General features: G+C 40.3%; 1 long non-coding RNA gene across 1 annotated transcript; it reads right to left on the bottom strand.

Annotated features, from left to right (window-relative positions):
- Positions 1-2,918: 2,918 nt before the first annotated feature.
- Positions 2,919-13,971, bottom strand: LOC128143517 (uncharacterized). Its single transcript, XR_008235778.1, has 4 exons — positions 13,857-13,971; positions 11,816-11,892; positions 10,552-10,737; positions 2,919-3,002 (listed from the first exon to the last, which is right to left on the bottom strand). It is a non-coding gene; the product is annotated as an uncharacterized LOC128143517 (long non-coding RNA).
- Positions 13,972-13,985: the final 14 nt, after the last annotated feature.

The following is a 13,985-nucleotide window of genomic DNA, read 5'->3' as shown; positions in this document are numbered from 1 at the left end:
AAAGAAGTTATTGCAGAAAGCATTAGTGGGTACCCATTTGGTAAAATTACATAGAGGCATTCAAGAATGAGGTGAAATCCTGCAAGTGGACTTCCACATAATCCTCTAGGCAGGCATACACAGGGTTGAACTAAGAAAAATTATCCTAAAAATGTGCTGAAATGGAATTACTCTATTTTTCCTAGTCATCATTTTTGGTTGCCATTAGGTAAAATCTTTGTCAGCTTCTAATCTGTTAAGATTTCTTTCTATATTGTCAAAGCAGCTGTCACAGATTGTTACTGCATTGCTATACAAGCCTGTTTGTGGGTACAGTTTGATTAACTCAGGTCTTTTGCAGTGAAGGAATTGCTGACAGGCTTAAAATCAGAATGATCATTGATTTTATCCAAACTGGAAGGAATACCAGTGAAGAAGCTGAAGTAGCTGGGAGTGGTTAACTTGGTAAGAGGTGACTTACTTTTGCTCTCCAAATAGTTACTAATAGAATCCAATTTCTGCAGGTGTCCACTCCTTATGAATCTGATTTTCAGTCTTTGCAGAGCATTTCTGGCAGGCATTGATCAGGAAATTTCCCAGATTGGCTTAAATTTAATACAAAAGAAAATACCAGACAGATTTTGTATCAAACGTGAATACCATTGTTTTGCTTTGGGGTTTTTACTAGATAATGAAGCAGGTAATATTTTAGGGGTTTTGTAATAGTTTCTAGTCCGAAGGAGGCAAAGCTTTTGACCTGCAGTTGCAGCAACCTTTTGGAGGCTAGACGTTGACAGTTTTCCGCTTTGTGCAGTCCTTTTGTGTTGCAAACCCCAAATAAACCACAGCCTGTGCAATATTTGGGGGGGGGGGGGAGAAAAATAATTGTATTCTGTCAGCAAAGTGCTCAGATTTCAGGTGGGATGTTTACAATGTTGATTTGGGTTTCTGGTATATACAGTATGCAAAGAGGTTTGTTAGATACTAGGGAAAGCAAGCCCCATTTAAACAGTGTTTTGCAGTAACAAAAAATTTACGTACTTTAGTTTCCAGTTCTTTAAAAACAGGAAGAGAAAGATTGGACTATTTTTTCCAATTGGATATTTTGGTTTCTCCACTGTAATGTCACCTGGTGACTGATCCTGCTCCCTTCTAGTCTAAGAGAAGTTTGCTGTTCCCTTAAATAAGGGGCTTTTTGCAGTGCTTGCAGCCCCCAGTGCAGTGAGAAAAGCACTCTGCCCATCACATATAAACCCTTTTGTCCCCATATTCCCAGTTTGCTTGATAGTCACATGCTGTTCATTGTGGAATATAACTTTTCTCTTTATGCTCATGTTGCAGAAGGAACACATGGGAGTAGAGAGTGTGAAAGCCCCAAACCATTTATTTTATTGCCTTTTCTTTTAGGAGGAGTCTGAGACTTTTGTTTCCAAGAATCCCAAAATACCTGTGTCTAGAAGTAATAATTTCCACCATGTTCAAAGGGCCATAATTTACTATTTATGCTCTAATTCTTGAGGGAACCTGGCGTTTCTTGATTTGTTTTGAGCTAATGTACGGAGCAGGTTGACACTCATCTCTGAAAATCATATGCCTCCTCCAGTAGAAAGATGGTGTTTGATGCAATGCTGCAAGCCACGCATCAGAAGTAAGTTGCAAGAATCTACTAGGAAAAAGGGATTCTACTGTGCTCTTGGCAACATTTTGAACTCCCTTCCTCTGGGAGTGAAATTTTTTACAGAAAGCTGGGGAAATGGCTGTGTGTCACCCATGGCCTCCCCTGTGACCTTGTGCAGGGTGCTGGCTCTCATAGCAAATGATGGTCACATTCTGGCAGTAAAAGGCTCCCAGGGCAGATGTAATTTGCATTTGTTAACAATGCAGGGATAGTTGTTCATCAGTTTTTACCCTGACATCATGTGTGAACGTCTCTCTGCATCATCATCAAGTTAAAATCCAAGACTGTGATTGCTCAGGACCTTTTGAGTGGATGCGTTTGGGACTTTTACCCTTAGTGTACTACTGTTAGAAGTTCTTAAGATCCTGATGGTCTGAATTTGGAAGGAAGTTAAGTCTGTAAAGGTTCAAACAGATGCTTCTAAAAGTACCATTTGGCATCTAAGCAAATTCTGTACCCAACTTCCTTTTTATGCTTTCTGTGCTGGCTTTTAAGTTCATTTGTTTTCTTTAGGAAGTTCTCCTAAATTTTTGTCTCCTTTTTAGGTACAAGAATTTTTCTGAAATTCCAGCCCTGTCTTTTTCTTCCTTCATAAATGCCCCGGAAAGTAGAATGCAGTGTGGAGAAGCCAAGGATCTTGCCAAACTGAGCATCAGTCAGTGGTGCAGCCCATGAGGACTGCCCAGCCTGTGACCCAGTCTGGGCGCATTTGCACCCAGTGCCATGCCCATGCTGCTGAGCTGGGAGCTGAGTAGGTGTGGGGTAGCTGTCGGTTGGGGTACTCGGCAGCCTGAGGTCCACCAGCTTTTAGTGGGACTTGGGATCTTAGAGAATTTTGTCAGTTTTCAAAGAACCTTAGGCACTTTTGAAAATTTTGCCATAGGTATAATGCAGCAAAAGGTTTGTGGTTGGTCCCAGGTGTTAATGAAGTGTTTGTGCAAAGTCTCATTAATTATCCGGCACATCCTGCTTGGTCTGTGTGGTGTGGTCCTCTGCTGGTGATGGTGAGGGCTTTGCTGTTGATGAAGATGGTTGCAGGTGTGAGTCCACCCTCTCACTGACTTTCCATAGGCACAGCCAGATATGCCAGTCAGTGTGAGCCTGGGCAGCCCAGCAAACCCAGCTGCACCCCAGGCTGCGATCCAGAAAAAGCACAAGGCGCTTGGCCAGCAAATAGCCCAAGGAGATTCACCAGCAGATTCAAGTGTGGGAGAGGCAACATGGATGTGCTGTGGTTCATTCTAGAGCTGAGCCATCTGATAGTGTTCAGTAGGTTGGGAGGGCAGCAATGACAGTCTGTGGCTTTTCTTTCTCTGAAGGAAGAGGCTTTTGACTGTTGGAAAACCTGTAATTCATAAAAACGTATAATATTTGCTTTTACTTTTGCAAGAACTGTTATGGTTGAGATGTTCCAGCACTATGTGTTTAAGGAAGAAAGGTTTCAATTTAAGGATGAGTACGAGAATTTCTTGAGCATCCCACGGCCTCATGGGCGGAAGATTAGATCGAGGCACGTGCACAGCGCAGAGAACGTGCCTCTCCCAGGTCTGCTGCAGGCACCGCAGCTGGGAGGCCGGCACGGAGGGTTGCTTGCTCTTTCCAGTCTCAGGCCTGGACGTTGAGCCTGAGAACTTGGGTATTCCTCAGCTGGCAGCACAGCACTGGTGTAACAAGTCCTCGAGTTGATGGGGTTGTAGACATGCAGGGAGAAAGTCAAACTGGCAATTCATAGGAAAGAGAAAAGGAAATTGTAGTCCGGTATGAAACAGACTTTATGCAACACACTTAATTTTCCCTTTCTTTCAAAATCAAACGTAATCCCACTGGAATGAAGTAACCATGGAGTTCCTGGTGTTTTAATTGCTGTCTGATGTTGCAGCATTAGTCAAAATGGTGGCAGCATTAAAGAGAAGATAATTGTTCCCATTAACTAGAGTGGGGGAATCTTTTTTTTTTTTTTTATTTCCCATATTTTTAGGTGAGTCAACAAATAAGAATGTCCAGGCCTCCTGAAGAAAATGAATGTTAAGTGGTTTTTAACAGATCAGGGAATAATTGAAATTAGGTGACAGCTGTCTTAAGCAATCATTGGAAGAGCTAGCAAAAAATACTGATTATTGGAGGCAAACTTTGAATTAGAGCAAAATAGCACCAGTACTTTTGAGAGCAACTTAGTGTGATAAATCTTTCTTTGAATTTCATCACTTTCATTTAGCAAAACAACATTCCTTTGGAGGTAAATCAAAGCAGTGTTTTAGCCCCTGCTGTGGTAGTTATTGAATCCCAGTGTTGGAAGGAGCAGTGCGAGAGTTATCCTCCATTTACATCCTAATTATGATTTATTTAGAGGCCATTAGTGGGATTTTCCTGGCAGGCAGGTGTTCTCTTGATGAAAAAATACATCACGCCTCCTTGGTAGGATGCAGATGTCGCCCGCATGAGCACCTGCCTGAATTCTTAGGACAATACAAGCTCCTCAGGAGCCTGCGGGCAGAAGAATGCGTGTGTACTTCTGGAGAGTCTTATTTTCACAATGACAAAAGGGGGCAAAAGCTCGAGATAGTTAACAATATTTCTTTGATAAAACTGAAACAATAATAAACATCGTGCAGTTTGAAAGCTTGCCAATGTCACTTGAGGTGTATGCAAAAATTTCCCTGAGGGCTTGCACATGTAAAACTATTCCTTCTGGAAGGTGATGAGTTCAGGTAAAACCAACTGGCCTTGGCCGTGGTCTGTCGAGCTGAGGGATATAGTGAACCGAGAAGAATTTTTGACTGAAGTAGTTTAATTCTCCCTCATTAAAGAATACTTTGCTTGGTGCTGGAGGAAGAAAAAAAAGATAATATTTATTTCAGTTGACCTTTTCAGGTGGCTAGTCTATGCCAGTTGTTTCTTACTTCCAAAGCCGTGCTTGCAGTATGCTCGAGGTGTGGAAACGGGACATGAGATGAGACTTGTTCTGCTGTGGATGGCATATGGGATCTGGGTACACCAAGGAGCACCCCTGGAATCTGCAGGTGTGGGAAGTGGTGTATCCCAGCAGTGAATTAGATGGGGAAACTCAAATATTTCTCTTTTCTGTCTGTGTGGAAGCATAAGAGCAGGTATAAAGGACTTTGCCACAGCTGTGGACCGTGTATCCCTTTACAATTGAATTGTCTTGTCCTGATTCAAAAACCATAGAAACCAGATCAAATAAGCAAAACACGGGGCGTGCTGTGGCCCCGGCGAGGCAGGCCTGTGTTCGCTTGCTTTTCCTTGGGCTGGCAGAGGGAGCCGCGCTGGCACCCTTGGCCTGCAAATGCCATGGGGTCCCTGGCAGCACGGCACGGCATGGGGGGAGGAACTGGGGGAGGTAAAGAACAAATGCCGAATTTTAGAGGGCTGTTGTCAAAGCAGATGGAGAAATACCTTAATGTAATCCAACTCTGTACCCACCTCGCCGTGGTTTGCTCACAGCGATAGCCCCAAGGCAGTGGGCTTAGATGCTCTGGTTTTCAACACCGTCTTCCTTTACCACAGTGAACACTTACAAACAATTAACGTGAATTAGCAATTGCTCTTTGCTTTTAAACATTTATTTAAAGGTGGTTGAGTTTTGGGGAGTTTGTTGTTATTTTTTTTTTCCCCCGGAGCCTAGTCATTTTGCCCCCATGCTTTCATAAAAAGGAAAAAAAAAGTCTTTAATCTGATCAGAGAGAAAACAGTTAGGCGTTTGCCACGTGTGTACATAGTACTTTCGGTAGAAAGCCCGTCATCTGTTAAAGCTATCTTTCCTATTCAAAATTCCTGCCTGATTCTGACACAAGATGAAAATCTGTATTTGAATGCAAAATTTTCATTTTTAGATGTTCGTAAATCTTAGTACAGTACTGCAGATGGTATCCTAAAAGATCAAAGACAGCGTTAACAGTTATGTGGTGTTGATGATATTTTTAATATTTCAACCATGTCAGCATACATTTGGTCATTACTTTTCTAAAGTTAAGTCTTCTTTTCTTGAGTAATCAATATAAGATGTTTGCATGATGGAAAGTAATTTAAGTTCACTTTTTAAAAATATGTGATTCATACTGTAGGTTATGTTTGTTTAACAGATTAACATTTTCACTGACGGGTGGCAGTTTTTTTCTTTTTAGTGCTTTTGATAGAAGAATATCTAGGATATTTTCCAACAGAAACACATTTTGTAATCTTTGCCTCTAGTTGTGGGAGTAGTACCTTTCAAAAATAATTGTTTTCCAATACAGTTTGGCCATCTGGGTAACTATATGCGAGTATGTATATCACATACAAGATATGATTTAAAAAAAAAAATTAAAATCCCATTTTGGTGAAAGTAATCAAGAAATTAATCCAACAAGGTCAAAACCCTTTCTGAGTAAAAATTTTGGGTGCGTCAATATAATTTATGCACTCGACCCCTCCACCAGATTTTGGGGTCAAATGATACCAATTTTGTATTTTCAAATTCACAAAAGGCCAACCAAAGGTTTTTTACTTCAGAAAACACTGAGAAATTTGATCATTTTACATCCCATCCTATGAGGTTTGACTCCTGGCCTGGGACCTCGAGGCACTGTGCCTCAGACACAATTACTTTATGATGCTCATTCAGACTTAGCTCTAGCAACAAGTTTCCGCAAATCACCCATGTACTTCAAAATTAATCCCCCCTTGATTTTTTCCACTTCAAAAGGTGAGGGAGGGGGGGAATGTAATTTTATACGGCTCTATTTGAAAAGGGTTTTATGTACCTTTATAATTCTTTTGAAGCAATATTTTAAAAAATAACTGCCAGCCAAAGTGGCAATGCAGAAGTGCCATCTTGTTTAGGATTTGTACACACCAGTTTTTAACACAGTGTTCTTTTCACTAAGTACTACATACGTTAATTTATATTTATATATTGTCAATATTGTTGTAACCAAGCTTCTCCTTTCTAAACACTTCAGGAACAAGGCCTTGTATTTTTAGGTGATTTTCATAAACAGAATAATTCTTTTCCTTTCACTAGTATCTTGCACTCGATACATGTAGCAATACTTAATATATTCTCTTCACAAGTATTTGTTAAGTGATTTAGTTAATGGCTGATAAATGTTTTGTACAAAATAGATTCTGTACAGGAAAAAATCTTTTAGATAAACATTATTTATTTTTACTGTTTTGTAAGTTAGACACTATAATGAAGCTCCTTTTTGCCAGAATTACTGGAAGTGCCTCTTGGTAAAATGTATTATACAGTAAATATGTATTCAAAATTATTAGAAATACTTGTCACAAAATGAACAATGTGGATGTTGCAATGTGAAGACAAATGTACAACATATAAATATAATTCTGTGGTATCCTGTTTGCTGTGTTTCTTTTTCCTTTATTGAACAAATTTGCTTTCAGTGTCCAGCTTTCAGTTTAAGCACCAGACTGCAAATGACCTGTAGCCTCTTCAAACTCTCATTCAAATCCAGTAAAGCTGGTATATACTGAATTACTTTTTCATCTGCCAGCCCTGCTTGGTACGTGTTAGTGACCAATGCTTAGGTTTATTGGTATCTGATTACCTGCAACTTTTACCAGCAGAATTCTGCACTTTATTTCGGATCACTAATAAATCCCATGTTAAATGCTGTGTGACTCAACCAATCTGTGGAAGGCCTCATTATAAACATCCTTCTTTAATGATGGCCAATATTTCAACATCTGTCATCTGTGTACTTTTCAATCCAATTAGTATGGACCATACTGATTGTATGTGGTCTATATTACATGGTACTATTCAGACATAGTAATGCAGAGTAACTAATGCTTCCAGAGAGAATGAAATGTGTTACCTTAACAGTGTTTTCCTTATTAATCGCAGAAGTAATCTGTTAAAGTGGGACATCAGTAAGTGAAATCAATTTTCTTGCAATTATGTTGGTTAGTATACTGTCATTCTTCAGTGAAAGATTTTGCTAGTCCATTATGTGGGCTAGAATTGACATCTAGCTACTTTCTTTGCTCAGTGTTTATAATTTCAAAAAAGTTACAGCTTACAGCTGGCAAGTATTTTCCCCATTTTTTAAGTTTTATTACCTACTTTCATCAAAGATCTGGAGAGCTCTTCAGCCAACTCATTTGAAATGGCTGCATACAAATTATCTGGATCAACTATGTATTCAAAGCCTCTTTTCCTATAACTTAAAAATTAACAGATTTCAAAATACGGAAAAACATCAGCTGCATATCTGCCTGTCAGTTTTCAAGTCCTACCAGTTTATTTGTCATCTAGCTTAAATTCTGAATGGCAAAAATGTAAGGAAATTTGCACCAGGCAGTGACTAGGAAGGAATTAGTTGGGATCATTGCCGGTACAAAAGTAAAATATGGTTATACCTATTCTAAGGGAACTGCTTATAAGCCTGCAGCTGGTCTGTCCCAAACACTTAGTAACTCCATAGCATGGAATTATTTGATCCAGAGATTCACAGCTGCCCACAGAGAAGCATACAACTGGAGTAGCGAAGAAAAACTCTTTCCCTTCAATACTGCTCGTCACAAAGAGTAGGGGCTAGCAAGGTAGAGAATGCACTTGTCTTTGAAAATCACCAAACTCCCTTTGGAACTCTTCAAACAGCAAGAGGTTCCCATGGGAAGAGATGAGCAATAAAACACAGGGCAGAAGCAGTCAATCTACTAATGAGACCACACATGAGCATGCCTCTCCTGGGCTTTTGGTAAAACATAAAGGAGGCCATGACGCACAGTCAGTAGCAGCTCAATTAAATGTTGCATTTTCCAGGTGTTCAAATTACTCTCAATTGCCCAGGCAAATCCACTTGGCTAAAACCACTTAAAATGTTTCACTAAAAATAGAAATCTCAGAGAACTCTTGGCACTCTGTTTAGCAATGCTTTCTTTAATGCTTCGTCAATTATCTCACAAAAATCCTGTGGAAATCGACATTAACCCTCATGCCACCATGGACTCCCTGGATATCGTCTGTGATACACGTAGGGGTAGAACAGCAAGCGACTTTGACGGTCAGATGCATGACTTCCAGGTGCTACCCTGACTGATGGGGTCTGTAGCTCTGGGGTAGCCATCTCACACAATCCGAGGGAGATTTTTAACCACTCCACACTGGGATCCCAAAAATCTGGCGTGCTGAGATGGAAACTGTCAAAGCCAGCTACTTTGTTGAACAGCTTCACAGTCAAGGGGTGATGCTAACATTGCATTCATTTGTGAGCCATGGGAGAAAAAGTGCAAGTTTAAAGTTTTACCTAAGGTTTTGACGGCTTGTGTCACACCCAATCCAGACTGCTAGTTATAGTCACTAAATAACCTGGGATAGTTTGGAAGTCTGATACAGATAAAAGGTTGCTGCAACATCTGCTTGTGTGCAGCCAGGAAATACAAAGCAGAAGGTTCCTGTTTGATCTGCATGATGGCTTCATTTACAGTGACTTTTGTTGTTGTTGCTGGTAAATTACTTCCCTTCACAATCCTTTGCACATGGCAATTGTTTATTACTGTGCTTGCCAAAGGCATCATATTCTACAAATTCAACACCTTCTGTGTAATAAACTCTTCTGTTAAATTCTTTACACCTTCTCCTTCCACATTTCTAGCCAAGATCTTTGTGTTTAAACCTGCTTCAAAGAACTTATCTGCATTACAGAAAGTGCTATGGGATTTTATTAAGATTAAAGCTATTAATCCCTAGCATCTGGACAAATTCCAGTTTCTCTTATTACGTTCTTCTAAATTAAAATTCTCCCCAAAGCTCCAGTGGGTACAAATGCTTCCTGCCCTGAAGAGATGTGTCTTGTCACTGGATCTCTCATTCATTCTTCTTGTTATACCCCCTCTGCAAGTGCTTTCAAGGTAACCTACAGCCACTGAGCACGCTCCTATATGTTACCTCAGGCACCCAGCATGGAGAACATACATAGTAAAGGTGGTATTGTTCTATGGTCAAGGCACAGTAAACGCATTTACTGCAACTGCTGTTCTGGAAAATTCTTCTTCCTGAGGCTCATGAATGGGGCTGAAAATCTGAACGTCAGGAATAATTTGATGAGCACCTCAGGGTAATGAGACTTCTCAGAAGGATGTGTGGATATCCTAATAATAAGTTATCCAGGTCCAAAAAAATAATTAGAACAGTTTTCTGTTGCTTTTGCTGTTCTTTGATAAGAAAATTGTTCTTTGAGGCTAGATTTGGAAGTCCTTAGTTGGGCAAGGAAGTACTATCCTCAAGCCTGAAATTTTCACGGCAATCCCCGAGTGCTTCTAACAGCTGAAGTGTATTATTTGTCATTGGTTCTTTGATGTGGAATGATTATGCAAGGTTTGTTCTGACAGTAGGTTTTCTACACATTTATGTTCTTACCAAGTATGTTCTTAGGACTGGCAACAAAAAGAAGAGGAAAATTAATGTCAAGAAATAATGAATCCATAGCAATAGAGTAGCATAGCTAAAGGAATTAAAATTATATAGGCAGTGAAACCGGATTGCTTTGTTAGTTAACTGTAAATGTCTTCAGTGTATCTGCTTGTCATTTACTCCAAACTACACATTTATCTAAGAATCACAGCTAGCAGAAATAATTTTTTTATAAATTACAAAAGTTAAATTGTACTAAAATTTAAGTACTCGGAGATGTTTCTTCGAAAGAAACAGCTCCTTCCAAGCCATCATGCTTTCTAAGTTGCCTTTATTCTGGCAGCTGCATTTCCAGACTCAACAGTGGTGTGATGCCTTGAGCTTCCTGCTCTCTGGACAAGGATTCGAGAGATCTGGATCTGTTTGAGTTTTTTCCTGACCTCTGCACAAACTTCCTGCATGACCTTCAGCAAACATGAACAGTTCAATTCCTCCTTCAAATGTGAATAATACTTACTATTTAGCCAGCTCTCTCGGTCTTGTCCGCTGCATCTTAGCTCCTGCGCTGAGCTCTCCGAGTGTTTAGGAGATCATTGCAGTACGAGAACTCTGGGCCACAAGCAGTTGCTGCCATGACTGGCTCTCCTTCTCTGTGAGTTGTTCCAGACACAGCAGAGCGGCTCAGGTTTGGAATATTTATGTGCTAGCATAAGTAAAATAATAAAGGAGCATTTGGCCAAGTGTCAATCTGAGTAGTTGAGGACTCATTCTACTGAGAGTTTCTACGTAGCTTTGCTTTGCAACACAGTATTAAGGCTTTGGAATGTGTTCTCTGTCAGACCATAGAAATCAGGTAAGTTTGGATTTTAAGGTGATGTGGTACATCAAAATCCCATTTATACATTTTGGTTTTCTTTTTTTAAAAGTCAATATTTTCCTTCTATCAGATAAAAATAAATGTTTATTTGCAGCTGTTATGTGTGTATTCAGATTTCAGTGTAAAGTTTATCTTTACAAGCAAGCCCTTATGTTTTAAATAAGTCTGTTGGAATATGTTTTTAACAAATGTCTTTAACAAAGGGAAAAGTTCCATGCTTCTGACCACTGGGGGGTTTCTTTTGAGACTTTACAAGGTTAGCATTTGCTTAAGAAATGTGCTTGAAGAAGCAGCTGGTTCCCTGGAGCTACGTCTCAAAGATCTGTTGTTGTTGGATGGTTTAAAGACTGACCCACAAAACTGCTGTGGTGTTAGTGTACTGATACATCTGAGTCAAGATTACTCTTGTCGCAGCTATTCACTACAGCTAGACTAGGCTTTGTAAATGTAATTAATTTAACCCTATGCTTTAGAAATGAAGGTGGTCTGGCTTCTAATTTCCTCTAACTAATACAAAGTAGGAATGCAAAGAAAATAGAAACAGGCCTTGAGGAACAAGCTTTAGTCTGGTTCTTTGTCCTGTAACTGCTTTAAAGGCTTTGTTTCAATTATAGAATAAGTATATATAAGTAAGCAATTTCTTTTAGGACTGTGGGAAACCAAAACCTTTCTTGTGTGATTGATTGTCTAGCAAACTTGCAATGAGTTTTGTGTCATTGTGCTTGGGAAGTGCTCTGCTGTGGGAGGCACTGAAAAGTGACACACAAGAGGCGGCATGTCCTGTATTGGAATTGGTAGTGATCCGTTTCCCCGTCTCAGTTCTTGTTAGTGAATTGTAGCAGGTGATGTACTGCATCACCTTTCCATGCGATATCCATGGCCTGGGAGACTAATAAATTCCTACCTGGATGAGACTTTCTTCTCTGCCAGATGAACTCACTGAGTTTTAGTGAGGATCTTGTATTCATTTACTCTGAGCATCTGGAAAAGTATTGCAGAGGACATAAATACAACCGTTTCTGAGGAACTGCTATAATTAGCTTATAAAGGAATGGTTATGCTCTTCTGGAAGGTGTAAGAAAACTTTCCATAATGGAAAATACCTCCCCCAGGGTGGTTTTGATAAAGTTCCAGTTAAGATATTATCTACACTTATAAAGAAGTCAGAGAAGGCTCTGTAAAGAAATTCCAGTGAAAGCCCAACTGTGATAGGAAACTGATGCTGAGGTTTTATAATGAACCAAAAATTCAGGAAAGATGAGAAGATTGCACTAAATCTCGTGGCCCTCGTTCTTCAAAGCATTGCTTCATCTTAAAGTACATAAACCCATTCTTTAGGTATTTTTCTGTAAGGGTAGAGGACTGTGTCCTGGTGTTCATCAATATGATTTGTAGCATAATGGGGGTTTGGAGTATTATGTGAAAGGGATTTATATAAAGAATTTATGGTGCTGAACATGAGCATCACCTATTTTAAGGGACAGTGTGGTGAAGGCTACCAGTGGCAGAATAACTGGAGTCTGTGTCAGAAATCATTGAAGGAGACAAGGTCAGCAACAAAGATTAAAGGTCAGGCAAAACTAGTACAGCTCCTGTATTGTTTAAACTCAGTTTTCCTAAAAATTGAAGGAAACAGGCTAGAAGCTGTTCTCTGAAAGAGGCTGAAAGAACTCATAATCACTAATTCTCCTAATCACTAATTCCTGTGGACTATTAGGCACCCTGATATCTCTTAGAAAAGGGGAAAAGAGATTTCCAAGTTTCCAAACCTGCCAAGTAAGGCTATAAGACACATTAAAGTACAAAATGTGAATTATGTGCAGTGTAATAAAATTCCAGCCGCATTAAGAATCCAAAATGGAGATATAATGAAGGAACGGATACTAATTTGTATTAAATCTAGGAAAGTAGAAGCCTGTTCCAACGCGCCGTGTTTGGCACGGCACCATTTTGAGTGTCAGTGAGGTTTTAGCTGCCATGGGAACATTCCCTACTGCAGAGGGTGGGAAAGAGCAAGAAGGGGAAAGGAAAAAGTATAGTTTTAACACCTTCTTTGTAAAATTAAAGCTCACAGGTTAGCAGAAGACACAGGATTTATAGCCTCTCTCATCTCAAGTAACTCCTCTGGGAACTAGTCATGTTTACACAAACTTGCTCTTTCAGTAGCGATGACCTTGTGACAGGAAAAACACAGGGTGGGAATGAAGTTTGCAAATTTTTCCTTTCACTATGGCAAAGGACTTGACTGACTCTCCTGTGCAATTCTGTCCTCTCTTCTAATGGGTCTTCTCATTCTGGTTTTACACCCTGTTGATGGGGACTTTGCCCTGCAGCTTTTGGGGAGCAGGGCATACCAGGAAGGACCCGGGTCTGGATGGGAAAAATTTGTGAATCACCTGTTCACCCTACATCCTATCTTCTCCCACGCACCCCCCCTTTTTTTTTTTCCTCTGGTTCATTCCCCCTTGAAGTCTTTCATTTCCTGGGAATGAGCAATTAAGAAGATCAGGATATTTTTTTTTCCCTCTCCACAAAGCCTTGTCACGTGCCCCATCAAACTTACAGCAACTTACAAAGAAAAATACCCCCTGGAGGGTTTAGATGGTCTTCAGGATTTCCAGCTAGGGCACCCAGTGTCTTTGCTTTGCCCATGTGCCCACTGTCCTGGAGCTGATAGAAGCGGAGAAAGGAAGAAAAAAGTGAGGAGGTGGGGGAGGAGAATGGGGGGGAGACGAATACCAAGTGCTCAGGCAAAACAAGAAACAAAAAAAGTTCCCCCACCTTTATGCTTTTTCCTTTTTCTACCTCCAGTATAAGATGTACCATCCCTATACAGGGTAATTTCTAAGAGGTGGTTTTCCCCTCCAATTTTTTCCCACTTCTAAGCTGGCACCAGCACCCATGCATGCATGTACGGGTATGCATAAGCAATAGAGGGAGCTTACCTGCGAAAACTGGTAGGCACCATCTCTGGGGATTTCTGCTGCCAGGTAAGATTTGGCTTTTCTTCCTCTCTGTTGAGTCGACTTTCAGAGAGGATGTCCTTTAGCTGGGTTCATGGGTAAACAGTCTCT

This window comes from Harpia harpyja, chromosome 6 (assembly GCF_026419915.1).
Source record: "Harpia harpyja isolate bHarHar1 chromosome 6, bHarHar1 primary haplotype, whole genome shotgun sequence".
In the NCBI taxonomy this organism is placed as follows: Eukaryota; Metazoa; Chordata; class Aves; order Accipitriformes; family Accipitridae; genus Harpia; species Harpia harpyja.
Note: the sequence above shows the minus strand (reverse complement) of the source record. Positions and strands in the feature narration are given on the sequence as shown.